The sequence below is a fragment of the Camelus ferus genome, chromosome 7, assembly GCF_009834535.1.
Source record: "Camelus ferus isolate YT-003-E chromosome 7, BCGSAC_Cfer_1.0, whole genome shotgun sequence".
Classification (NCBI taxonomy): Eukaryota; Metazoa; Chordata; class Mammalia; order Artiodactyla; family Camelidae; genus Camelus; species Camelus ferus.
In genome coordinates this window covers 54,012,001-54,037,682 of record NC_045702.1, presented here as the reverse complement: position 1 = coordinate 54,037,682, position 25,682 = coordinate 54,012,001, and the positions used below count along the sequence as shown (strand labels likewise).

Here is a 25,682-nt window from a genome sequence, read left to right as displayed (position 1 = left end):
ATAAAATCCAAGCAAATAAAAGTGAGAGTAAAATAGTAATAATGCATAGCATAGAAAAATAGAGAGTCTCTGTCAAACTGTAGTTCAAGAAACAGAATGAAAAATTTTACTTTGTGAACAATCCCACTATTTCCATATAGGTCCTGAGGATTCCACATGTAAGATAGGGCCAGGGACTTTATCAAAAAATACTTTGAGACCTGCTCTTCAATAGCCATGTTTAAGAAAATTAAAAGGCAAGCTGGGAACTGGGAGAAAGTATCTGTGATGCATTTATCTGACAAAAGCCTAATCTAGAGGATGAAAAGAACTACTGTAATAATAACAGTGATAACAGCATGAATAATAAACAACTCAGCGGAGAGCAAGAGGAGGCCTTGAGACAAATGTGTAGGAAAGGCCAGTAAGTACATAAAAAACGCTCAATAATGTCAGTCATCAATACCAGGAAAATGTGTATTAAAACCACCATGTGATAACACTTCATTCGCTGGAAGACCTAGGGGACAAACAAAAAGAACAACATTATCAAGTGTTGGTGAGGACATAAAGTGAGAACTCATATATTTCTGTTCAGAGAGGAATATGGCACAATCAATTTAAGAGAAAGGGTGGACACTTTCTTATATAGTAAAACATACACCTGCCATATGACTAAGCAATTCCATTCCTTGGTTTTAACCAAGAGAAGAGTTTGTTTATACCAAGACTCCTACACAAATGTTCACAGCAGTTCTACTTGTTATAGTCACAACTGGAAACAACCTATGTGCCCATACATAGGTGCGTGGGTAGACAATGGAGCACTAATCAGCAATAAGAAGAAATGAACTATGGACATTTGTAACAGCATGGAGGAATCCCAAAATTACTGGGTTGCATGAACGAGCACGTGCAAAGAGTAGTACAAAAATATACATACTCTGTGATTTAGTTAGTATAAATTTCTTGAACAGACTAATTCAACTTTGTGATAGAAACCAATGCCTTGGTTCCCTGGGGCTGGGAATGAGAGTGGGGCCACTGACAAGAAGGGGTACAAGGGAATTTCTTGGGATGGTGGTGTTGTTCTATATTTTAATTATAAAGATATCATTATTTGTCAAAACTCATTGATCTGTATGCTTGAAGTCTCTATATTTTATTGCATGTAAGTTAGCCTCAATATATAAAAATGAAGACAAATAAAGAATACAATGTGGGGGAGAAAAAAATGTAGAGCCAGGGTATAACTTTGGACAATTTTTTCATTGTGTGTTTATTACACTTTTACAATGGCCAATGTAAACTTTCAAAATTATGATTTCTGTATTTCATTTATGGATGTTCAAGTATAAAAGCAAATGGCATTCTTGACATCTGAAAGAGTAATTCCAATTTAATCAGAATTGTGTGATTGTGCTATTTGTACGGACATGAAAAAGGTTTTACCTTCCACTGTCTACTCTTTTTGTATGTGTCTTCTCATTCTGTAGAAGTTATTGTAGGAAAGGGAAAAAAAATTGCCTTCTTTCCTTTTTTCTTGGCTGGTCTAATAATTAATTTGCCATAGAACAGATTAACAGGAGAAAGCAAATTTAACTTCTTATGCAAGGAGTCCCATAAAAATAGGACACTCAAAGGTAGTTGGGTGATTGATTGCTTATATATCATTCTGAGCTAAGGAAAAGGGTAGAGGTCTTGGACTTCAAAGAAGAAGGGTCAGTTTATAGGACCATCAGAGGAGCAGATGTTTGGTAAACAGATGTTTGCCCTGCCATGCACGTATCTCTCAGATAAAGAAGTTATCCCTGGTAGTAGCTCTCTTCCTGGTACAGGGCCCCTTTTGAAGTTCTTTTAGGCAGTTAAGAGGGAGGTAAAAAGCTTTTCTGAGTCTGCTGGGTCTTGATTGCCTTTAGCTCAAAATATTGTACATGCCAAAGTGTCACTTTTGGGGGTGGGGCATATTCTGCTCCCTCCATTACATAAAATCATTGAGGAAAACAGAGTGACAAATTTTTCTTTCAAATCGGTTAATTCCTTCATCTATGTATACAAGGATAAATACTAAGTACTTAATTATATTCCAGAATAAGATACACAAATTCTCTTCAACAAGGTTGCATTGTTAGTGAGGTGAACAGGCAAAAAAGAAAGTAATCAGAGCAAGTGATGTGATTATATCAAATGAAAGGTGGTATGGTGAGTGAAGGAGTTAAAGACAGCGCTAGACATCCTAGGGTCACCTACCACACCATGTTGGCTACTGTGAAATTTATTCCAAGGCCCCTGGCAAACCGTTGGATGGGTTCTAGTGAGAGACTAAGATGATCTGGTGTGTGTTCAGAAAGATCTCTGCTGTCAGCATGTTGAAAAGGAATCGACTGAATCACAGCTGCAATCTGACAGTGAGCGTCTAAGTCCAGGCAGCTCTCCAAACCTAGGTAGCAGTGGTTTGCAACTAAGATTATAGCAGGTAGAGCACAGAGAAAAGAAGGAAGATTTGATAAATATCTGTGTTGGGACTTGTAAACTTCTCAAATACTTTATTCGAAAAAGAAGGATGTAGATATTATTATTAGGGTTTCTTAGGCAAGTATTACTGAGTAGACTTAGTGTCTAGAAACTCTCAATGATGTCTTTTTTTTTTTTTTTTTTACATTTCAGTGTTAATGGAAATTTGCAGGCCCAAACTGAAGGATGGGAATGTGGTATTGGAGTAATCCAGACCCTGAAAGGTGAGCACAAAAGCTTAAGATTTTTATACCTGATGTTTCAATTTCACATTTTTATTTAATAATAAACTCAAAGCCTTGCTGGATGCTTCATAAATTTTAGCAGAAAAATCATGAATCGTTGGAAATTTTGCCTCTGAGGAAAAGTAAAGTAATGTTGCTTTGCTATACAAGAAGCTTTTTAAGGTGGTCTTCTCAATATTTCAGGACTCTATCTCTTTAAATGCAGTTAAGTAAAACTTTATGTTTGGGAAGACTTTTCCAGAGAGCATTCCCATCATGTTTTATGTTTTTTGAAGATTTCTTTGAAATGCAAGATTTCAGCTTTTCTTTTACTTCAGTATTGCCTTTTCTCACATATTTTCAAAATTTATGAACCCGAGCATTCATAATTTGTTCTCGAATAGTAACTGAGCAGACTTCATGCATGTTGCAACTCTGGAAATACTGTAAGTTAAATATAAGCCAGGTATGATACTTTCTTAAAATTTTTTTCCTTGGATAGGAAATTTCACGTTTTGTTCTAATTATTGATTTACTAGCTTTTACCTGATTTATAAATAGTATGTTGACTTTCAAGGGCTCACTAATGATCTATTTCTCAGTAGGTACATTTCAGTCTGGACGATTTCTCTATGCTGGTACTTTAAAACTCAGCTCAAATACGTAACATTTTATAGAACATTCCTCAGATCTACATACTGAATTATTTCTCATTTTCTCTTTGATTATACATAATTCATTTGTATCCCTGGTAAAAAACTTATTCACCTTTCTATTATTCTGCTTGTTAATTCAACAAACTGCATAAATATCTCCTGTTGGGCACTGAAATGGGCACGAGATGCATAGTGCTGAGTGAAACAGTGCTCCTGCTTTCAGGCAGCTTACACCCTTGGCCAGCCCACTGCTGAAATCTTTCACTGTTTCAACAAATAATTACTGAGTGCCTTCTGTGTACCTGACTGTTGCAGGCACATCAGTGAAAAGAATATTGAAAGATAGTTGCCCTTATGAAGCTTACCTTTTAGCAGGAAGAGATAGTAAATGAACAGTAAACATAATAAACATGTAAATTATAAGAAGTCAGATGGTGATAAGTGCTATGGAATAAAGAAAAGGTAAAACATGTTTCGAGGACTGGAACATACCTGGGAATTGGGCAGGAAGAGAGGTGACTGGGATCCACCTCACTGGGGTGAGATTTGAACAAACACTTGAAGGACGTCAGAGAGTTGGGAAGTAGTTATCTGAGGGAAGAACATTCCAGGCAGAGGAAATCTCTAATGCAAAGGCCCTACTGCTGGTACATATATCGTAATAGCATTACATCAGAGAAGTCAGTTTGTCTGGAGGAGAGCAAGAAAGAGAACACTAGAAAAAGAGCTTGCCAGCAAGGTCAAAAGCTATAGACCAGTATGTATCTGTTTCTCCTCTAGAATCTTCTAAGAATGTCTTGATATCTATTATTCCTGTGTCTTACACGGTAGTCAGCAAGGATTCTGTTCCTTGTGCGGTGCTGTGTGTGTCTCCCTTTTCCCCTTTATCCTCCGTGCACTGTATAGAACCCCCCTCTTTTAAAACAACATGCTTGAATGAGTTTCTAAACTCTTCTCCGGTGCAGGATGGAATCTGAGGATATAAAGTCACCATTCTAATAGGGCACACCTTCCAGCTGAATCAGAGGAAATCAGTAGGAAGGGAATTAAATGCGCCTGATTCGTTTTTAGTAGCTCTCCAAGGGCAAAATAGGTGCCAGGCCTCGGGCTGAGCCTACTATTTTTGTTGTACTTTTCTTTTCTTTTCTTTTCTTTTTTTTTTAAGTACCATGGTCTGGAGAAAGGCCCGCCACAAAGACCAGTGGCTTTCAATTAGTTACAAGATAGATGTTTGCTTTTTAAAGCCAACGGCTTTAGAGTGTTGCTCTCAGTCTGAGCCAGCAACAACAGAAAAGATATCAAGGATATGATCTGGAAAGTAAGTAACTTATTTTCTGGTCAGACTTGAAAGAAATTTTCAACTGATTGTGAGAATAAAGTCATCACTGGAGAGTTTACGTCCTCTTTAATAGAGCATCAGTTTCCCTGTAAGTACCAGAAGGAGACTGACTAACACGGATGCTCAAGGACCAAACCTCCAAGTATGTAATTCTTTCACTCTTACATTTAGCACTGCAGAATAACGCACTGGAGGAAACCAAATTGACCTTCACCCCACGCTCCGAGTCTGGCTCTGACGGCCGTCAGTTTATGCCTAAGGGTTGACCCACTATGCGTAAGGCTCTGACTGCCTCATGAGCCCTTCAACCCCCGACTTGTGCCTTCCCAGCATCCTGCAGTTCCTTCCCAGGGCCCTGACATTTCCCGTGAGGGTCACTGTATTTATTCAGTGCCAATAACTGAGGAATAAATTCTTACACGTTGGGTAGGATCTTCCCTATTGTTTTGCAAATGAACCAGCTGAAACAAAATCGTGATAATGTGTTGTTATGGTTAAGGTTAGTAAGTGGCTGATTACGTCTAGAGGATACAACTGCAGACACATTGTTTAAAAGACCTATTTTGTTGATCTAACTAGGAAATGAGCAAAACATTTGTGTGTGTGGTGTATTAGCATGAGCATGGAATTTGGAGCCAGGTGGAGCTAGTTCGGTTTCTTTCTCACGCTCCTCTCTGCTCCCCCCACAATGTCAGCTTCATCCTGAGGTCTGGTCCCCGGGTTATTGTGGGCTATCTGTCACTCAGAGCAAGTTACTGTACCTCTTCGAGCTTCAGTCAACTTAGCGGCATAGTTAGATAACGTCCACTTGCCTGTTGCTCACAAAAGAGATTACTATTTAAAAGACTTGTTCTTCATCTGGGATCATGGGTGATAATTTTCCCACTTCCTCATGTGCCATTTATAAAAGATACATTTAATTCATTTTTAGTAAAATGAAGATTTCTTACTCTTAACCGTGTGATAACAGTTGCCATAGGAATACTGCCTATTAGATGTAGGCAAGGTATTACTTGTAAACTGTCCTGGACTTCCTTGGAATCTGAGGACATCCCAAGGCTACTCACTCAACTATTCCTTGGGAATGCAACACTCCAATGGATAGATGCCTGGTCTCTGCCAGGTGCAGAATGCATTCTTCAAATCTCCACAAATAATGACATTGGATATCCTACAAGTTCCACTGTATAGTTCCTGAAAAGTTGGCTGAACATTTCCCCATTCAGAACTGCCAGTGACACTCATTAACTGGCTCTTTTGAATACGGCATTGACTACCACTAGGCTTTGTCAGATAGGGATTTAAGAAAGGTATCCAGCGAGGTAGAGGTAGATGTAACCATCAGTTTTGGCTCCCCCTTGTGTGGGAATATTCGGTAACCTAGGGAGATAATGGATGAAAGTGTCCTAACAGACCACTTGAGTTCCTCCCTTTCTGTGCTCTCGAGAGCAGATCCTTTCTTTCGTGTAATGGCTGTTGCTGAATTCCTACCCAGAATCTGTCCTGCCGCTCCCTCTTTTCTAATGGCACCCAGGTTTCCCTTCAGGCTTTCATCTTCCTTGGACAACATCTACATTTATGGAGGTGGGCTTTATGCCTTAAACCGGTCCACACATCCCATTCCCCAAGACAGTCAGTAGCATGTGACCTGATCCAGTTAGGGTGATTCTAGGGACTCTTGCCTGTTATTAGGAGGCAGAAAAACTACCTTTCCTTTGGGAACTAAAGGAGAGAATGTAAAGCTTCAATGACTCCTAAAAGAGAGCCTAACGTAACACAGAGAGCCAACCTTGGGAAGAAACAAATATGGGGGAGAGGAGAAAAGATAGTGGAACAGAAACTGAGTTCCTTATGCTTCCCTGAGCCTCGGGACCAGCGTCCTTTGAAGCACACTAGAGTTCTGGAATTCCAGCTAGGAATTTAAGTTTTAAAATTGATAATTGCTTGATACATCGGCATACCTACGCATGGTTTAGGGGAAATCAGTTTGAAACAATTATAATCATTCATTGGAAACTTAAATGCTCCCTGGATTGGGATCACATAGCATGCTTCTCCTGGAAGTTTCCACATCAAGAGGGAGAATGAACCCCCAGAATATTTTACAGAGTTTTCCAATTTACTAAAGTGATGCTCTTCGTTCAATCACCATATCATTTTGATGAAATATTTGACATCAGTAATTACGGTCTTCACTGCAATTCTTATAAAAATAAGTGATGGCTTTGGGGGCCTGCACTTTTGAGCTGACCTGTAGCTTCTGATACAGCTGACATGTCTCCATTCACATGGTTTTACTGTTTTATAACAACAGTGACAACATCTGGCTTAAGGTTTAACCTGGCTCTGATATGCTCTGTTTGTAGAACGATATAGGGATAATAAGATCTAGAGAGTAATTTTAGCATAATAATCATCAGTTTGGGAAAGCCTCCAGTGACTTCTCAGTAGGGCCTTTCCATCTAATATTTGTTATGATAGCACCACGTACAACTCTTTCGTAGCATATGTTCTGTGTAATTGAGGGAACAGTTTGTTAATGCCTGTTTTATTCACTAATTTCTCATCCACCAAAGGTAGGGTCCATTGTCTGGAAATACTCACTCTTGGCTTCCCAAATCCTAGCACACTTTATGGCGTTCAGCAGGCTCAATTGCATACGTATTGGGTAAACAGGGAGAGGGAAAACTTATAGTAGAGTAGGAGATAGTCAGATGACAGGTAATGCCAAAAAGCAAACGTCATATGACACCCCCATCCCTCAAACCTTGATTCACTTTGGTGAATTACAACAACAGAGAATATAAGGGGATACGTTTTAGTCACAATCTAAGTATGATTTGGAGGCAGTAAATACATTCTGTTAATCTAGTTAAAAAAATGTAAGGGCATTATTTCATGTGGATTCTGTCTTTCTTTTTCTGTTTCTTGTGTAAATCACTTCAAATATTATAATGCTCCAGATGATGCAGGCTCAAAAGTTTCACATTTACATACAGTTCAATATTCTTTTCCACATCAGATGTGAAGGCAGCATTTCATACCAATGCTAGTCCTGAAACTGAGCAAAGGATAAGACAATCCTCAAACCTAGAGATTACTAAGGCCTTCCTTGGTTCTTTCAAGAGACAAAGGGCTCCCAATCCTATGAATTTTCATGCGTCCACGAAGGTGTTCTGGATCCTCCCAATCCTGTTCTTTCTATCCACCCCCCAACCCTGCCACCGCCTCTCTCTCTCCTGCCTCCCCAGCAAAAGTCAAAACAGATAATGGGTTAATTGGGAAAGGTTTTCTTATGCCAATCTTTTTTTTTTTTTTTAACCATCCCGTACACTCCACTATACATATAAAGAAAGGGGTAAGAGAAAGAAATGTGAAGTGTATTTCGAAAGATGATTAGCAGTAATTGAAAAATGTTTCATTTCCCTTTGAATTAACATTTCTCATTGCTTCTTTACGGTATGTTTAAAAATATCCTACTCGTGGTGATGACTGTGTGTGTGTCACCAGTGCTCAAAAAAACAATTCCTGCTCAGAGTGTTGTTGAACCCAAGTTCGGATGCCTGATGCACAGTGAGGCCGAACAAACTGGAACGTCTATGTTTAGAGCTGAGAAAGGTTTATTGCAAGGGCCAAGCAAGGAGAACGGGTGGTTTGTGCTCAAGAGGCCTGAACTCCCCAGTGGCTTTCAGGCAAGGATTTTAAAGACAGTGTTAGGGAGAGGGTCGCAGGATACGTACTCAGTTCATGGGCCATCTTCTGACTTGTTGCTGGTGAGGTAATAGGATGATGTTTCTGGAATCTCAGCCTTCTGTTTCCAGCCGGCTTGGTGTCCAAGTCAGCTTATAGTTACCATCCTCCCCTAAGTGGGCATCTTGGTTTCTGCAGAGCAACTGGAAGATATGCATCAGGTTGTTATCTACACTCCTTCAGGAGGAACGAGGAGTCCTCTGACTCTGTTGTCATGATCATTGACTGCTTGAGCCTGTTCTTTGGAGCTTGGGAAAGGACTAGGAGACTAAAGCCTTTTTTCCCCTACAAGCAAGAAACAGGAGGACACAGGGGGGTTTTGTACCCCAGAGGGCCCTGCAGGGCCCTGCTTGGTTTCAAGTGCACCTAACAGCACCAGAGAGGAAGTTGCTCTTTGATTGGGGACAGTAGCTACTATTTTGCAGGACCTGCCCATGCGCAGTTCTGCTGCTGAGGCATTTAGGAGTCCACAGAATTTGCTCAGAGAAGTTGTTGCCATTTCCTTACATCTTCATGTCACATTTTCTTTCTCCTACTATCTATGTCTCATTGCTGATTGTGGGTACATTGTGTTATTGGAAACTGAATTTTAAAACATCCTGTGGGTCCACATCTCACATTACCCAGAAAGTCATTACTATCATGTAAGGATTCTCAACTCAGAATTTGGATTTATGTGAGATGTGTTGCTTTTTACATTTGATTCAAGTGGTTAACCCATTGACATTTATTGACATCTTTTGTAAGTTTCTCTCTCTCTCTCTTTCTTTTTTTTTTTTTTTTTTTTTTTCCTGAAGCAACAACCATTGATTTAACTCTTGAGTGGCTCTGTTGATCTGAGCCAGGTCCAGATAATTTTGGATAGGCTGCTGGTGCTTCTGCATCAGCCATCCAGTGGGCCGAGGGTTGGCTGGTTTAGGATGGTCTCAGCTGTGATGACTCATCTCCACTCATCTTCCAGGTAGTCAGTCTCTCACGCTCTAGGCTATCCTGAGGGTTCACATGGCAGCTGGGCAGGTTCCAGGAGAGAGCACAAATCACAAGGGGCTTTTGGGGACCTGAATTGGGAACTGACCATCACTTCTGCTGCATTCTATCAACCAAAGCAAGCAGATGTCACTCCATTCCCTCAGTGTTCATGTAATTAACGCTGGAGGCTGCCAGGAGCCCTTGGGGCCCCGCCCACCAGGCTCGTGCACGCACTTCTGTCTTCCTGAGCTGACCCCCTCAGCAGCTGGTTCTCTCTTTACTCTGTTATATATTTTATTTCCACTTTTATGCTTCCTTGTTGCTTCTCCTTCCTCTCTGTTTTAATTTAAATTGAAAGAATTCAGAAACCGTTTTCTTCAATAGTGAAGGAAATTTATTAACACTAGATAAGAAAATCTGACGTACTGAAGCATGAGAACTGTAACATAGAGGGAACTTGCCGATGGTCATTCATAATTCAAGACAATTCTTGGATTTCAGAAGTTTGTGACTCTTCGCTTTGGGGTTCCAACACCTACATAATTAAATGCAAAGGAAGTTTCACCCTTACCTGTCGTGTCTCCATGATAATCTCTTTATGTGCCAGTTTTCCTATTTCTGCTTCTCTTCTCATTACCTATGGGGCTAATACTCCTCTTATTCCTGAAGTAGGCTTTCTGATTGGCTCAGAGAATTACTGTCTTTTTCTTTTTTTTCCTTTCTTCAGACCTCCTCGTGGGTAGCTAGCTTGCCTGTGGATTGACTTCTTCTGTGCTGAGTACTCACCCCTCACCCAGACTGCGTGGGGAGGTCAGGGTCACATGGCTCCTTTAGGTTCACGTCTCAGAGGATTGTGAAAAGTGCTCCTTCTTCTATTTCCTTTGACATGAGCTTTGTTATGATTGACATGTCTAGGACAATGGTCTTTGACACGTAACATTTAACTCTTTATATCCATGTGTACAGTTGCCCTATGAAATAATCCAATTAAAAAATGAAAACCCACAAAGGTATATACTACCCTGATTTGTTTAAGTGATAGGTTCAGTGGCTATAATTTAAACTATTAGTAGCTTTAATCCCTTTTTATATCCTTCTTATGTAAAACCTAATTTGCTACCGTGTCTCTTCCTTTATCTTCCTACTTCATTTTCTCTCCTCTTCTGTTGTGAAGTGTACTCCTTAATCATAGCCAGTGTTAAGTGAAAATTCTGTGCTGGGGATATGATATTCACTTAAGTCCTGGGATGACAGTATTGGCAAGGACATGGAGAAAAAAAAAAGAAAGAAAAAATCAAATCCATAATAATTGCCTATTACTGGTAGGGCCAGTATAATTCTACTTCTGTTGAGTAGTAGTCCCATACCAGGGACCAATGACTGATAAATATTTCCTGAAAAATACCTGGGTTTTTTTTTTTTTTAATTTTTATGTAGAAATTTGAATATCCACATTAAAAAAAATCTAGTAGTGTTTTTCTTTAAAATTAAAAACCATATTCTTTGTTTCTTTAATTATCAATATCATGAATGATTTTATATTTGTTGATTCTCTCTTATGCTAAAGAAGGAAATTAGTACTCTTTTACTTCCATCTCTCTTGCCACTTTCCAGATTTTGTTGATATTGTGGTCTTCTGGATTCATGATATTATAAAGACATTTTTATTGTGTCTTCTAAGATTTATTAGAAAGAGAAGAAAGATTCTGGAAATATGGAAGCCTGTTCTGAATGTATTTGCTATGCTCCCGTATCTGACTGTCTGCTGCTACTGAACTAGGTGGATCTGGTCAACCCAAGATACATGGTCGTCCTAGAGACCACTGGTGTGGGGATGGGGAGTTTGGGGCTTTCACCTTACAGCGGAAAGTCTAGAGACAGTGGTCTGTGAGAAGCTCCAACATTTGGATCTAAATATAGCACTAGAAGAGGTAGGTGCTCAAAGCTTTGAGGACCACCAAATCCAAACCACCCTCCGTCTCTCTCACGCACACAACACACACCCTGATGTGTACTGCCCTCCATAAAAATGTATAGTCCCCTAGGAACTCAAGAGACTGAGCAGGAGCTGATTTTGTGTGCTGGCACTCCCTGTTTTCAAGACTAGGAGAGTAGAAGGAGCATCGGACCTGGCAGGGTCTCTCCAGCCATGGGCTAGGGACCGAGGATGATAGGCAGCTGCAGAAGGGAGAGGGGACCATCTCCTTCCATCATTTCAGAGACACCCTCCTCAAAGATGTTCCCAATTAGCATAACTCAGTCTCAGAAGCCGACAACAATGACAGCATCAAGAGCAGCAACAAATATCAACACAAATAAGGAGCTTAGTTGCCTGAGAGGAAACTCAGCTACCACAGAGAGCCAATTGGAAGAGACAGAGGAAAAACAGAACAGACGATAAATGAACTTAAGTGCCAAGGAAAACATGGAACCATCATTCTGGACCTAACTACTGTAATTGTTTAATTTTCAAAAGTTAGTAAACAAAGAAAAAGATGGCTGCTGAAGAGAGTGGAGTGAAATTAGTGGTGCAGAGAGGTGTGGGTAGAAGAAACATCTCGAAGTCTGTAAAGCATTTAAGACACTGGTCTTGTCAAAAATCATTAACGGCAAAGCATGATGCTAACAGAGAAATCCAAAATGTCCTGATGCTTCTGCTTCCTTACCAATAAATAAGAAGAATGATTCTCATTGGGATTATTATAAAGAATCTCTTGGGATTATTATAAAAAATTTAAAAAGTTAGTATTTGTAAAGTGCTTAAAGCAGTCTTTAGCACGGAATAAATGCAATGTAAGTGTTTGCTGAAGAAATAAATAAAACAAAAGTAGTAACTATATCCAAATGTTGGGTATTTGAAAGGACCAATAAAATAAATAAACATGTCTTGAACATGGTTTTAAACAAGAGGAGAGAGAGGAAAAACAAAAAATTTTGGAATGTAAAAGCAAACACCTCTAATACAGACAAACTTAAAAAAAGTATGTTTGAACATTACCTGCAAACCCATGGCAATTTGAAAACCCTGAGAAACATCTGATTTTCTATTTAAATGCAAATGATCAATACTGACCTAACCAGAAAGTAAAAATCGGAATGGATCTATTACCACCATACAAATCGGTGAAGGGCACCAAGATCAGATGAATTTCCAGTCAAGTTCTATTTCATTTTAAAGGACAGATAATTTCAAAATTATTGCAATTATTTCAGACCAAAACTGGAAAGTCTTCAAATTTATTTTATGAAGTCAATATAATTTCAAAACTGGAACCTGACTAAAACAGAAAGAATAGACAATAAAGACAGTTTCATTTTCTTGTGTTTTCTCGGTAACATTTTTATGGAATCTCAAATATTGTCATTTTAAAATGTAACCCACATCAGAGGATGAATAAGATATGTCACCTCCTTTTCTTCTTGAAATACAGTGCATTTTACAGTTACAGGTTATCTCATTCAAAAGTTAAATCTGATCATGTGTACATGATCTGTATTGAGATTTCTTAAGATTTACACTTGTAAGTGAAGATTAACATAGCCAGGTTGTCAAAACATACCTTGAAATATTTCAGTAACTGAATCAAGTATAAGAGTTTATAGCTGTATTTACACTAGTTTAAAATGAATCAAATATTTAGAATGTCTCATCCTGTTTAATGTTGAATAGTATCTCATTTTATAGATGGGTCATCATTTGTGTATCCATTCACCCTTTGAAGGACATTAGTGTCTGATCCAGCATTTAATGGTTATGATTCTGACCATAGGTGCTATAAGCATTTGCATTTGTTGCTTTTTTGTGAATGTAAATTTTTATTTCTCTAGGCTAAGTTATCCCAGAGGACAATCTCACTTTTAGTGAAAATATTCAAAATAGAATGAATTCAACCAAAACATTAGGATCAATGGGTTTTCTTCCACGGTTGGCAGAAGAGTTTCAAAATCAAGATACTAGAGTTAGGTTGATATTAAGTAACTTGCCTAAGGTTCCCCAGTGATTGAGAAATGAAATAATTTGCATCGTTACATGTTGCCTCATAATAATAATATGAATAATAATAGTAACAATGAATATGGTATCATGAAATAGCTAACTTTTACTAAAACTATCCTAACTGCTTTATGTTTTAGTTCTTAGAAGTTAAGAGTCATCTTATAATTTTGCCTTGAGATATTGTAATGTGAGGAGAAACAGGAACTGCCCTATTAGAAGTAAAGCGATTTTTGAGATTAAATGTAAAAAAAAAAAAGTTTGCTTTTTGCTACAGATGAGTCAGTGAGAAGAAAAAGGACAAAGAGAGACAGACCTCTCAGATTTTTGGCTTGACTAAAACTACTCTCAGCCAAAGTGATAGAGGAAGAACATACACAGGAACGGTTTCCTAAAAAGTCAAGGGCCAGGCTACAGAGAAGCAGAAGTGGCAGTATTATCACTGTGGAAGATGAATGGAGTGGCACTTCTCATTTATTTAGTATTCAGGATTTCAACCTTAATTAGGATTCCTTTGTCACATCATTCATCAAATACACTTGAAGAAATGGAAATGAGCCTCAGAGTTTCTGTCGCCTCAGGCATGCTTTTAATACTTTTACTCATTTCAGCGTATTGTGAAGTACAGTGAGTTGACTTGGAAATGTTTGAGTCAGAACAAGTAACATCCAAATGAAGAAATCGCACATTGTAAGCAGTTCTGGCAGGAATATCAAAAAGCAGCCATTTGAATGGTGACTAATTTGTAACTTCTTTCAGCCAGTGCTAAGAACAGTAAGTTTTCTCTCTAAATATTCTGCTTTGCTTCCCAAAGCCCTTTGTAACAGCCCTCTAAAAAATTTAAAGCCCTTTAAAAAGGATTCCTGCTTATGAAACTCCACATTTGTTTTGTTAACGTGACTGTATTTACAAAGGAATTTGTATATTTATGATTATAACTTGCCAAGTGAGATATATAGATTATTAATTCAATCAGCATGTGTAGAACTACTACAGGTGCCAAGATAATCCTTTTTCAACCTTCTCCTCTGTCACAAAGATCCACCCATCCCTCAAAACCTTTTCCTGTAAGTGATGGCCTTGTCTTGCCCTTACCTGTATGTGACGCCTTCTCTGATAACTGTGCCCCAGGTAGAAAGAATTACTCTCTCCACTCAGTGCCTGTAACCTTTGGCACACACAGCTTGCATGAGCCACCAAATGTATGATACATACATACCATGTATGTCTCCACTTAGATTATAAGCATTAAAAAGGCAGGGACATTGTGACATATGTGTATTTGGATTTCTAAAAACCAGAACTTGTTGGTATTTAATATATTAGTCACTTTTTGATTTTACAGATGAATAAGTAAATAAATGCATATGATTAAATGCTAAGTCACTTTTTAATCATTGTTAGATCTAGTAATACCATACTTGTTACGTTGGGTGGTTGTGAGAGCAAATGGTCTCTCAGATCTTTTTCAGGTTGTCCAGACTATGACATTTTGTTGTTGGTCTCATCAAAGATGCTCTTGAATTTATATCCGAATCGTGTAATTCATGCAATAGCTGTATTGGAATTAAGCACTGGGCTTAGAAACCAGTCTGAGCCCCTGCTTTACTGTTTATCAGCTGCAGTGTGACCTTGGCCATGTTTTTGGACTTTTTACACTCTGTTTCATCAAAAAAAAAGTGAATAATAATGTGAGGTATTTCACAGGGCTGTTTGTTAAAATTAAATGATGTAAATAAGTAACATGCTTAAAAGAGTTTTAGATACCTACTAAGTGTTAGTAGTTGTTACTATTAATATTGGTCCTTTTTTTTTTTTTTTTTAAAGGCTTTGCTAATTCTGCTGGGCAGATCCTCCTTTTTCCCACCTGTATTTTAAAATAAGAGACTAGGTTCCTGACCTGAATTATAAAAGTTTTCAGTACCATTTTAGAAATCGCTATGGGCTGCCTTCCCCTGATGAATTCTTAGGTTTTGCCCCCAGTACTAATGTAAACATAAGGACAAGGGCCGCCATCAACTTTCTTGAATGAGCTCTGTGGGACTATACAGTACTTTCCAGAATCGAGTAAGAGCTCCCCTGTATATGCTTATCCAGTGGGAAAAAGCTCTGTAGGTTTCTTAAACCAGCTTTGAGTGTTGGCTTAAGAAACCCTGAGAATATTCTCTGTCTTATACTTCAGAGCTGTCAGTCAGTATTTTTGATCATTAGCCATCTGTGATTATTTTAATTTTTGCCAGCAGGAGAAGGAACTCTTTTCCACCCAGGAGCTCTGTTATTACAATATAATTTATATGTAAAGAGCTCATTTCATCAGTGAGAAAAACTTTTACGCAGTTTTTTTTAAGGTTTGAAAGAAACTCGTGATATCTTGTTTTTTGGGTTTTTTGTTTTGTTTTGTTTTTTTTTCCATTTCTCCAACTCTATACCACTGTTTCTCTGTCATACTGTGAAGGAAAAGCCGGGCTGGTCTAACAAGATAATTCACAAGTCTAGGAATGTGAAGGAGAGGCTGGGCTGGACTAACAAGATAACTAACAAGTCTAAGTATTGGAATACTGATCTGAGTTCTGCTGGACTAACTTGTAAATCTAGGTTAATTAGTGTTGGTTTGCTGTTCATGTGTTTTTGCTAGCCAGCTGGGTTTTCAAAGATACATATCTGGCTTTGGAATGTTGGTTTGCTGCCTCCCCGCCTCCACTTTTGTGATGATAATGCTGCTAAAGTTGTTCCATGCCTATTGGCCGAATACCCCAAGCTTGTACTTTACCCTATAAAACCTCATGTGCACGTCTGGAGATGCTCAGAGCTTCAGAGCAGAAGCCCCTCTGAGCCCGCCGGCATAATACATCTGAGTGCTCCAACCCTCCGAGTGGTGCTTGTTTCTTGGCTGGCCTGTCGTTTCCGTAACAATACTTCACATTTAGACTGGCATCTCTCCATACAGAAATTCTTCAGTACCTAGTCAACAGTTTTAAGAATAGGATGAAGTTAAACTGATCTTCATGTGTTTTAAATATAAGACCTCATTTTTATTGTAGTTGCTATTTTAAAATGTAAAACTCATAGAGAAAAATATAATTTTACTTTGCAATGATGGTTAGTATTGAAGTATTAACAGTTTATTAAAATGGCATGATGACATTTTAGCTGTAACTAATAAGGGCAAGTTTTGAGGGAGGCCAAAAAAGAATTTAAAAATAAAAGGTTGGCCTTTTCTAAGTCATACCATGAATTAGGATTTAGAGTCATGGAATCACATTCATACCTCATCTCACTTCTGCTACTGATTTCAGTTTGACCTTCAGCAAGTCCAAAACTCCCCTCAATCACTTTACCCATAATGTGAGATAATAATGTTTAACTGAGTATAGTTATTGCAGAGATTAATGAGTTATTGGTCATAAAATGTAATTCATGTATTAAAAGTCTCTGCATGAAGAGAAGACTGAATCCCTGGGTCATTACTGAGAGTGGTTTTGTGAAGTGAAGTGAATTATTGATCAACTATACAAAATTTTAGGTCTTGAACTTTATGAAGCAAGTTTCAAATCTCAGGATAGAGGCTAGAAGAAATTAGTGCTTTTGGGGGTCCCATGCCATTTCATCCTTGTTTCCTTTTCTGGTGAAAGCACACATTATGTTCTTAGCAGAGTTGACTCCTAATTAAATTACTGATGATACGAGGACACGCCTATAATTTTCTTCCTTCTTTTCCATTTACTTTCTCCTCTCCCCTTCTCTAGCGCTGTTTCTTTGCTTCCCTGTCTCTACTTTCTTTGAGAACATGGAGTGCTTACTCCCGTATCTTAAGGACAGGAAGCAAACAATCTCAGTGTTCCAGGAGGAAACCTGCAGTTGATGCAGGAAAACAGATGTGGGGCATGAGGAGGGCCATGTCCCAGGCTTCAGTTGAGCCTCTGGGACGGGCCCCGCCAAGCGTGGGTCCTTGGCTTCGCACAGGAAAGAATTCACGAGCAAGCCACAGTTAAGTAAAGGTAGATTTATTTAGAGAGATACATGGAAAGGCAAGAGAATGGCCACAGGGTGTGGGGGTTGGGTGCTCAGATCCATAGTGTGCGGGCAGAGAGAGAGGCAGTGAGGGGGCAGTGTTGCCCTTTCTTAAGGGCTTTGGGAGCTTCATATGCTAATAAGTGGAAGGACCAGTCTGACTAGCCTGGGGAAGGAGCTGGGATTCCCAAGAAGTTGGCCATTTCCCACTCTTTGACCTTTTGCGGCTAGCATTGGGACTGCCATGGCACCTGCAGGCAAGTTATTCACCATGCTAACATATTACAATAAGCATATAATGAAGCTCAAGTTCTGCTAGAAGTTAAATCTCCCATCATCTTGAGCTTCAAGGCCTACTGGGGGTTGAATCTTTCACCATTTTGACGTTACTTGCTGTAGCATTTCTTGAATGGCTGTGCCCTGCCCCCTTCCTCTCTCACAGTGACAGCTGTGATAACGACAGTACTTCCTCTCTCTGGGCACTTCGGTGCCTAGTTTAAAAAATAATTGAAAAGTAACATCATGTGTTCATTCTGACATTTTTCTTTGCTGGTTGAAGTAAGGTTGAGAAGGTTGAAACAATGCCAAGAATAAATGTAAAGATTTTCTTGTTTTTCATTGTTTTTATCTAGGGGTAGGGAATGGTGAGGATGGTGTAAATACACACAGACACAGACACACACAGACACACACACACACACACACACACACACACACACACAGAGTGCAGGTATGGGGAAGATTACTTCCTGAAATAGTGATCCGTTTGGTGAGGAAGCAGCAGCTTCTTCTGAGAAATAGCAGGGAATATAGCCAAGTACCCAAATAACCCTGAGTCACTAGGTCTGGTCCTATTGGAAACTAACCTAATCTGTATCCAATTTAACATCTGAACTTAATTTTCTTGGCTCTGATCAACCCAGAGCATCTTCCCCATGGAAGCCTTGAAATTAGTCATGATGTCCAGAAATGTCAAGAGTAATGACAGATAATTGACACATATATACCTTCACAGCAGCTTGCCTTTTAGTGGTGATTTCTTAATTTTAAAAAGCTTCAGAGCATGGAGCTTTATTATGCAGGTGGAATCTCTGTCCATATGCCAATCGTTTGTTTTTAAGGATGGTGGAATGGGGTCAGCTTCCCTGTAGAGGTAATTTTGCCACAGAAGTAAAACTAACAGGGTTACTGTTTAAATTTTTTAAAACAAAACAACTGTAGTTTACACACTGTAGTTGCTAAAAGAGTGAGACAGTTTTGCTCACTCTGGCATGAGTTTTCATGACCCTGTCCAAGGCTGCTAAAGTCATGTGACTCGCATACATTGTGTGGCTATATAGGCCTGGGAACAGTGTGGCACATCACTGTCCCTTACCAACTTGGGTTTGTGGCCTGGAAAGTTATTTCACCCACAAGTAGTGAGAAATACAAGAACAACTCAGTTAAACCTGCTCTCCTAGCCAGAGGTGAGAGACAATCAGGTCAAATAACAAATAAGCTATAATTAAGCTTTGGAAAATTTAAAAAACAAATGAGTTAATGATTTTATTTCTATGCAGATAACAAATCTTTGGGACAGATCAAATGCATTTTTTGCTTCCATATTGCCAAACTTTGATTTGATTGATTCTATATTTATCCCCATGTGGCAGCTGGAGCACTCACTTTACAGGGAAACTTTCCTAATTCCAGTCTATCAAGGAAAATCTGCAAGTTAAAAACTCACTTTTATCAGCAGGCATTCGGAGAATGGCAGGTGGCAAATAAAGCTCTTAGTGGATAATTCTAATTGCATTTTCTTTTACCTTCATAACTCAGGAAAGTTGTAAGAAAAGGGAGAGGGTAACTTTCTATGGTTTTGACAGTTGTGCTTACATCTTTCTCCAATGAACATTGTGTTTGAAGTTTTCCTGGACTCTCAGTACAAAGCTAATTTGAGAGTGTCTAAAACTGGTCCAGTGGATACATAGAAAAAAGAGCTAGGAATAATTGGATGCATTACATACATAAAAGTATTGACTAATGTTATTGCAAACAATTTAAAAACCTTTCTCTACTTTTATTTATTTTGACAATTTTCTCTACAGATTTATTACTTTATATTGATGACAGAAGAGTAAAACACAAAGTAATAAAATATAAAAATTTAAGTAAAGAATAAAAAAAGTAACATGCAGCAAACTTCAGGAGGTCTAAATGAAGCAATGATGCTGTTAACTTGCATATTCTTCTTAAGACAAAATACATTTTCTTATAAATCAAATCCCCCTAATCTGAGTTTAAATTGTTACTCTGGGATTTTGATAATATTGATAGAAATTATAGTTTAGAAAGGAATCATAATATAGAGAGGAATTGAATTATATTACAGATAGGAAATGCAATAGATATTAATTGGTTAATGAGTATCTGAATATTTATGAGGACACAGTTTCAATGTAAGGTAATGATAGTATTTATCTAACAATTTCAATTAAAACAACTGAAGCAAAGAAACTTAAAGTTTTATCTAAGTGCTAACTTTTGTAATGACCATCTCTCTAGTAAATACAGTTCCTATTAAGGGTTTTAAATAGACCTGTTTCTATTGTACATTTAGAATTATGCACACTTTTATGTATTTCCCATTAGCCAGAAGAACTAGAAAGCGAAATGGATAACATGATTCAGATCCAAGTAAAAACTGGAATCCCAACAAGAACATGTGCTTCTCAGTCAATCTTGTCACCTACCTCACATGGTATTATGACTTTATATATTTAACCTGTCCTCTCAACCGGGTACTTCAAATTTGCTTAGAGTTTAAACATTCGTTCTTCATCAGAAACCAAATGCTTATATTTGCAGATTTCCAAAATCTATTCTTTCCTCATAATCCTCACAGAAATTCCTCCAAAATCATGTCAGCTTTCTCAGTTATGTAGCATTATTGTCTCAATAGTGATAAATGTGGCATGGGATGGAAATAAAAGAGAAAGCTCCCACATCTGACTGAATGAGTTAAGAACAGCTTCAAGGAGGCTGCATTTTTGCTGACACAAGACAGTATACTTAAAGGCTGACAGAAGGCCTTAGGTGGAAAGTGTATAGAAAGTTAAGTGAGTATGATGTGTTCTGGGAACTACGAGCAGTTTTTTATAATTGGATTTAATTTAAATTATTCTATTAGCCTTCATTACGCGTCTTGAAAACTTGCAAACGTGTATAAAGAAGTGTATGGTTAGAGGTGAGTCTGAAAAAGTAGCAGAAACTAGATTTAAAAAGGCTTCATATAATTTGAAAAAGAATTTAGACTTGTCAATTCTCATTTCAATTCCTTTCTCTGCCATGCCCCTCATGTTTAAAAACCAGCCATATCCGTCATGTCTCATTCAAGTGACTCAAAGTCTCCCTCCGTCAGCAAGCCTTCCTTGTTAAATAAATATGCAATCTATTGTTACCGCTGTGTCTGACCTGTTTCACGTAGCATAATGTCCTCTGGGTTCATCCAATTGTCGGCAAATGGCTGTGTTTTCTTCTGAATAGTATTCCATTATTTAGATATATGTATGCCACATTTTCTTTATCCGTTTGCTTATCAATGGACATTTAGGTTGCTTCCGTATTTGGCTAATGTGAATAATGCTACAGTAAACCTGAGAGTGCAGATATCTGTTAGGGATTCAGATTTGAGTTCCTTTGCACATATACCCAGAAGTGGGATTGCTAGATTATACAGTAGTTCTACTTTTAATTTTTTGAGGAATCTCCATATTGTTTTCCATAATAGCCATAACCAGTTTACATTCCCACCCACAGTGTTCAAGGGCTCCATTTCCCCCACATCCTTACAAACGGTGGTATCTTGTTCTGTTTCTTCATTTTGTTTGTTTGTTTGTTTGTTGGCTTATAATAGCCATCCTAATAAGTATGAGGTGATAGCACATTGGGTTTTTCCACATTGTGATTTGATTTGCATTTCCTTATTGATTAAGGATGTTGAGCACCTTTTTATATACCGATTGGCCAGTTGTTTGTCTTTTTTGGAAAAATGTCTATTCAGTTCCCTTTCTCATTTTTTGAAATCAGATTGGTGCTTTGCTATTGAGTTTGAGGAGTTTTATATGTATTTTGGTTATTAACACACTATCAGGTGTATGGTTTGCAAATATGTTTCTTTCCATTCCAGAGCTTGTTGTCCTTTCACTTTGATGATCATTTGCTTTGCTGTGCAAAAGCCTTTTAGTTCGACGGAATCAAATTTATCTATTTTTGCTTTTTTGCCTGTGCTTTTGGTGTCATAGTAGGGAACGCATGACAAGATTTTTTTTTTTTTTTTTTTTTTTGGTCAAGGAATGTTTTCCTATGTTTTCTTCTATGTTTTATGGTTTCAGGTCTTACATTTAAGTTTTTAATCTATTTTGAGTTAAATTATTGTATATAGTGTAAGATAAGAGTCTACTTTCATTCTTTTGTATGTGGATATCTGGTTTTCCCAAAACTATTAAAGAGACTGTTGTTTCCCCATTTGTGTATTTTTGGTGCTCCTGTCAAAGGTTAGTTGGCCTTATATGTGTAGATTTATTTTGGGCTCTCTATTCTGTTCTACTGGTCTATGTATTGTTTTTTGCACCAATTCCATACTGTTTTGATTAATATAGCTTTATGATATAGCTTAACATTAGGAAGTGTGATGCTTTAGGCTTTGTTCTCTTTCAAGAGCAGATTTGGGATATTTGTGGTTCCATTTGGATTTTAGAATTGTTTTTCCATATCTGAAAAAGGCCACTGGAAGTTTAAAAGAGATATCATTGACTCTATAGATCACTTTAGATAGTACACACATTTTAACAGTATTGTACCAATCTATAAACATGAATGTCTTTCCATTTATTTATGTCTGTTTAATTTTTGTCATCAATGATTTATAGTTTTCAGTGTAAAAGTATTTTACCCTCTTGGTTAAGTTTTTTCTAAATATTTTATTTTTTGATGCTGTAATAAATTAGGTTACTTTTTGTAATTTCATTTTTGCATAGTTTGGTGTATAGAAACTCAACTGATTTATGAATATGGATTTTGTATCATGGAGTTTTACTGAATTTGTTTATTACTCCCAATAAGTTTTTGTGTGTTTGTGTGTGTGTGTGTGTGTGTGTGTGTATAGTCATTAGAATTTTCTACATATAAGGTCATGTCATTTACAAACAGAGATAATTTTACTTATTTTCTAACTTAGAGGCCTTTTATTTTTTTCTTGCCTAATTGTTCTGGCTGTGACTTCCAGTACTATGTTGGATAGTAAAAATGGACATCCTTGCCTTATTCCAGCTCTTTGAGGCAAACCTTTCAGTTTTTCAACATTGAGCATAATGTTAGCTGTGAACTTGTCATATACAACTTTTATTTTGTTGAGGTACTTTTCTTCTATACCTAATTTGTTGAGAGTTATCATCAAAGGGTGTTACATTTTGTTAAACACTTTTTCTGCATCTATTGAGATGATTGTGTAATTTTTAGCCTTTATTTCTTTAATATGGCATATCACATTGATTGATTTGCATATGTTGAACTGTCCTTGAAACCCAGGGACAGATTTGACTTGATTATGGTACACTATCTTTTTAATATGCCATTGAATTTGGTTTGCTAGTATTTTGCTTATATAAATATATTATTAAAAGGTATTATTTAATGGTATAATATAAATCATGAATAATCATACATAAACTTAATGTAAATTATATCTGAATTCATCCCCAAAGTGTAGAAGATCAGAAAGGGGGTGGAGTAAGAAAATAAATGAACAAAACATCATTGACCACGTATTTACTCAAAATACAGAGTAATGACAGATAAAATACACAGAGGGAAAATCAGGAAAATATTGCCAGGAAAAGAAGATATCCTTATTCATGTCCCAGAAACAGAGGAGAAATCACGAGTGAGACTAAAGACACTGGCCAGCAGCGTTCCAGGGTTGTGCGCAGACATCACTCTCCACACGTGGGAAAGGTGACTTGGAGGACTATCCTGAAGAAATGAAGTTAGAACCAACCTCATTCTGTGAGCCAGAGCAGGAGAAGGCTAAAACTGTTAAGACTAATGGCCACTTACAGCTATGGCCCAGAAAAAGAAGAAGACACAATCTTACTCTTGCAACCAGGAGGCTATATCCCTTGGAGTAGGAAAAGTATAAAAATGGACCAGTCTTGACTGGGTCAGAAGATCTGTCTGCTATTATCTTCCTGACAAAAGAAAATTAAATCCTCTGTGGAGCAGTATGATGTTTTCCAGTTCCTCTGCATGTATTTTTATAAGCAGTACTCAACATTAAATAAGAAATTATCAGGCATGCCTGGAGCCAGGCCAAAATATTAGGAAATTATGAAGAAAAAAGACAACAGAAACAGATCCAAATACGTCTTATATGTTGGAGTTATCAGTCACTGACTTCAAATGAAATATGATTACAATGCTTAGTGTATAAAGTTGTTCAATTAGAAATTTGTAAAAATACAATAATAAGTAAAATTACAGACAATGTATAAAAGAGAATTAGTGATCTGAAAGATAAATCAATAAAAAATAATTATTGAAATAAAGAAAAATAATGGAAAATATATAAGAACATAAAAGGAACATAAGTAGCACATAAGCATGCAATGAAGTCACTAACATATATGTATACTATTGAAGTAACATGCAAAGAGAGAGTGAGAGATAGATAAGAAGGAGAAGGGGAGAGGAGGAGGAGAAGCAGGAGGGAGGAAGAGTGAGAGAAAAGTGGGATAGAGACAGAGCTAATATTTGAAGAAACAATATCTGAGAGTTTTCTTATCTCAGAGAAGTGGTCAAGCAAAACATTCAGAATCTCTATAAATCTCAAGGACAAAAAAAAAAAAAAAAGAAAAAACACATATAAATGCTTCATAGACAAGCTGCTAAAATCAAAATGAAGGAAAAAATTTTTAATAGTACCCAAGGAGGAAAAAACACATCATTTTCAAATGAACAATCATAAAATTCATGGAAAAGTTTCCCAACATAAATGATGAACGTCTGTCGACAGTGGAATGGCACAATCAGAATGCTTAAAGGACTAAAAGCTGAGCTAATTTTCCACTCCTAGTGAAAATGTCCTTCAAATATAAAGATAAAATAAGGATGCTTTAGGCAAATAGAAAAGAGAACATGTCACCAGTGGCCTCACCTGAAAAATGTACTAGAGGAAGATTTGCAGATTGAAGAGAAATGTTTCTAGATGAAGGCAGGGTAATGCGTAAATCCCAAGAAAATACCCATAATTTTGTGGTGGAGTGAAAAAAAAAACTATTAAATAAAATTATCTATGTTTGTCCATCAAGAGACATGTACCGTTTGGTTATGGCTGTGTTATTATAATAATTTATAATATATAATGTTATAATAAACACAAATAAAGCTGGAGTATCTGTAATAATTTCAGACAAAATACTACTTGTGGATAAAGTGTTAAATATCTACAAATAACAACAGAATTATTTTTCTACCTGTGATGACTAAAAATCAAAATCACTTATGAAATTAATAACCCTAAAAATATATATATCTACATTTTATATGAGACACTTGAAAAGAGAAAGTGACAAGTCCACAAATGTAGTAACTCAAAAAGAAGCCAATATATCAATAAAAGAAGCAATTTGTAAATAGAAATTTGAGCAACACAGTTAAAAGCTTTATCTAAAAGAGCTTCATTGACACTTGCACCTCAATAAATAAATATGCATTTATTTTTATTAATACTTGGGCGATTTACAAAAATTAATCACCTAATAAGCTAGGAAGAGAGTGTCCAAATAGTTCAAGTATTCTATATAAGATAAAATTAATATCATTAACAACAAATTCTCTGAACACAAACTTAAAATCAACATATAAAAGCTAGTAAAATACAATAACACAAAAGAAAAATAAAATTAAAAAATAAAGTCGTAGGTTATTTGTGAACAAGTGAATCACAAAGGTCATTACAGATTTTAGAACTAAAATACAAAGAAATAGCACATAGTAAGTCTTATAGAATGATACTAAATTGGTCCTCGGGGAAATACATAACATTAGATGCAGAAAAAAAAAGACAAAACCAGATAATGTTTTCAACTCCTATAAAGTTTAAAGGAATTGAAGGAAGTTTACAAGATAAAGACTAATTTTGACAGCTTAAAGAAAGAAAAATAAGATGAAAAACTTATTTAACCAAATATCAAGATATATTTTAAGGC

The 25,682-nt window shown here is 37.1% G+C and overlaps 1 long non-coding RNA gene across 1 annotated transcript in view; it reads left to right on the top strand.

Moving 5' to 3' along the window:
- The first annotated feature begins 2,653 nt into the window (after positions 1–2,653).
- LOC116664949 overlaps positions 2,654–25,682 on the top strand; it is a 370,748-nt gene continuing 347,719 nt past the window's right edge. Inside the window, exon 1 of the long non-coding RNA XR_004321504.1 lies at positions 2,654–2,717. This is a non-coding gene — a long non-coding RNA (uncharacterized LOC116664949). The remainder of the gene's footprint in view (positions 2,718–25,682) is intronic.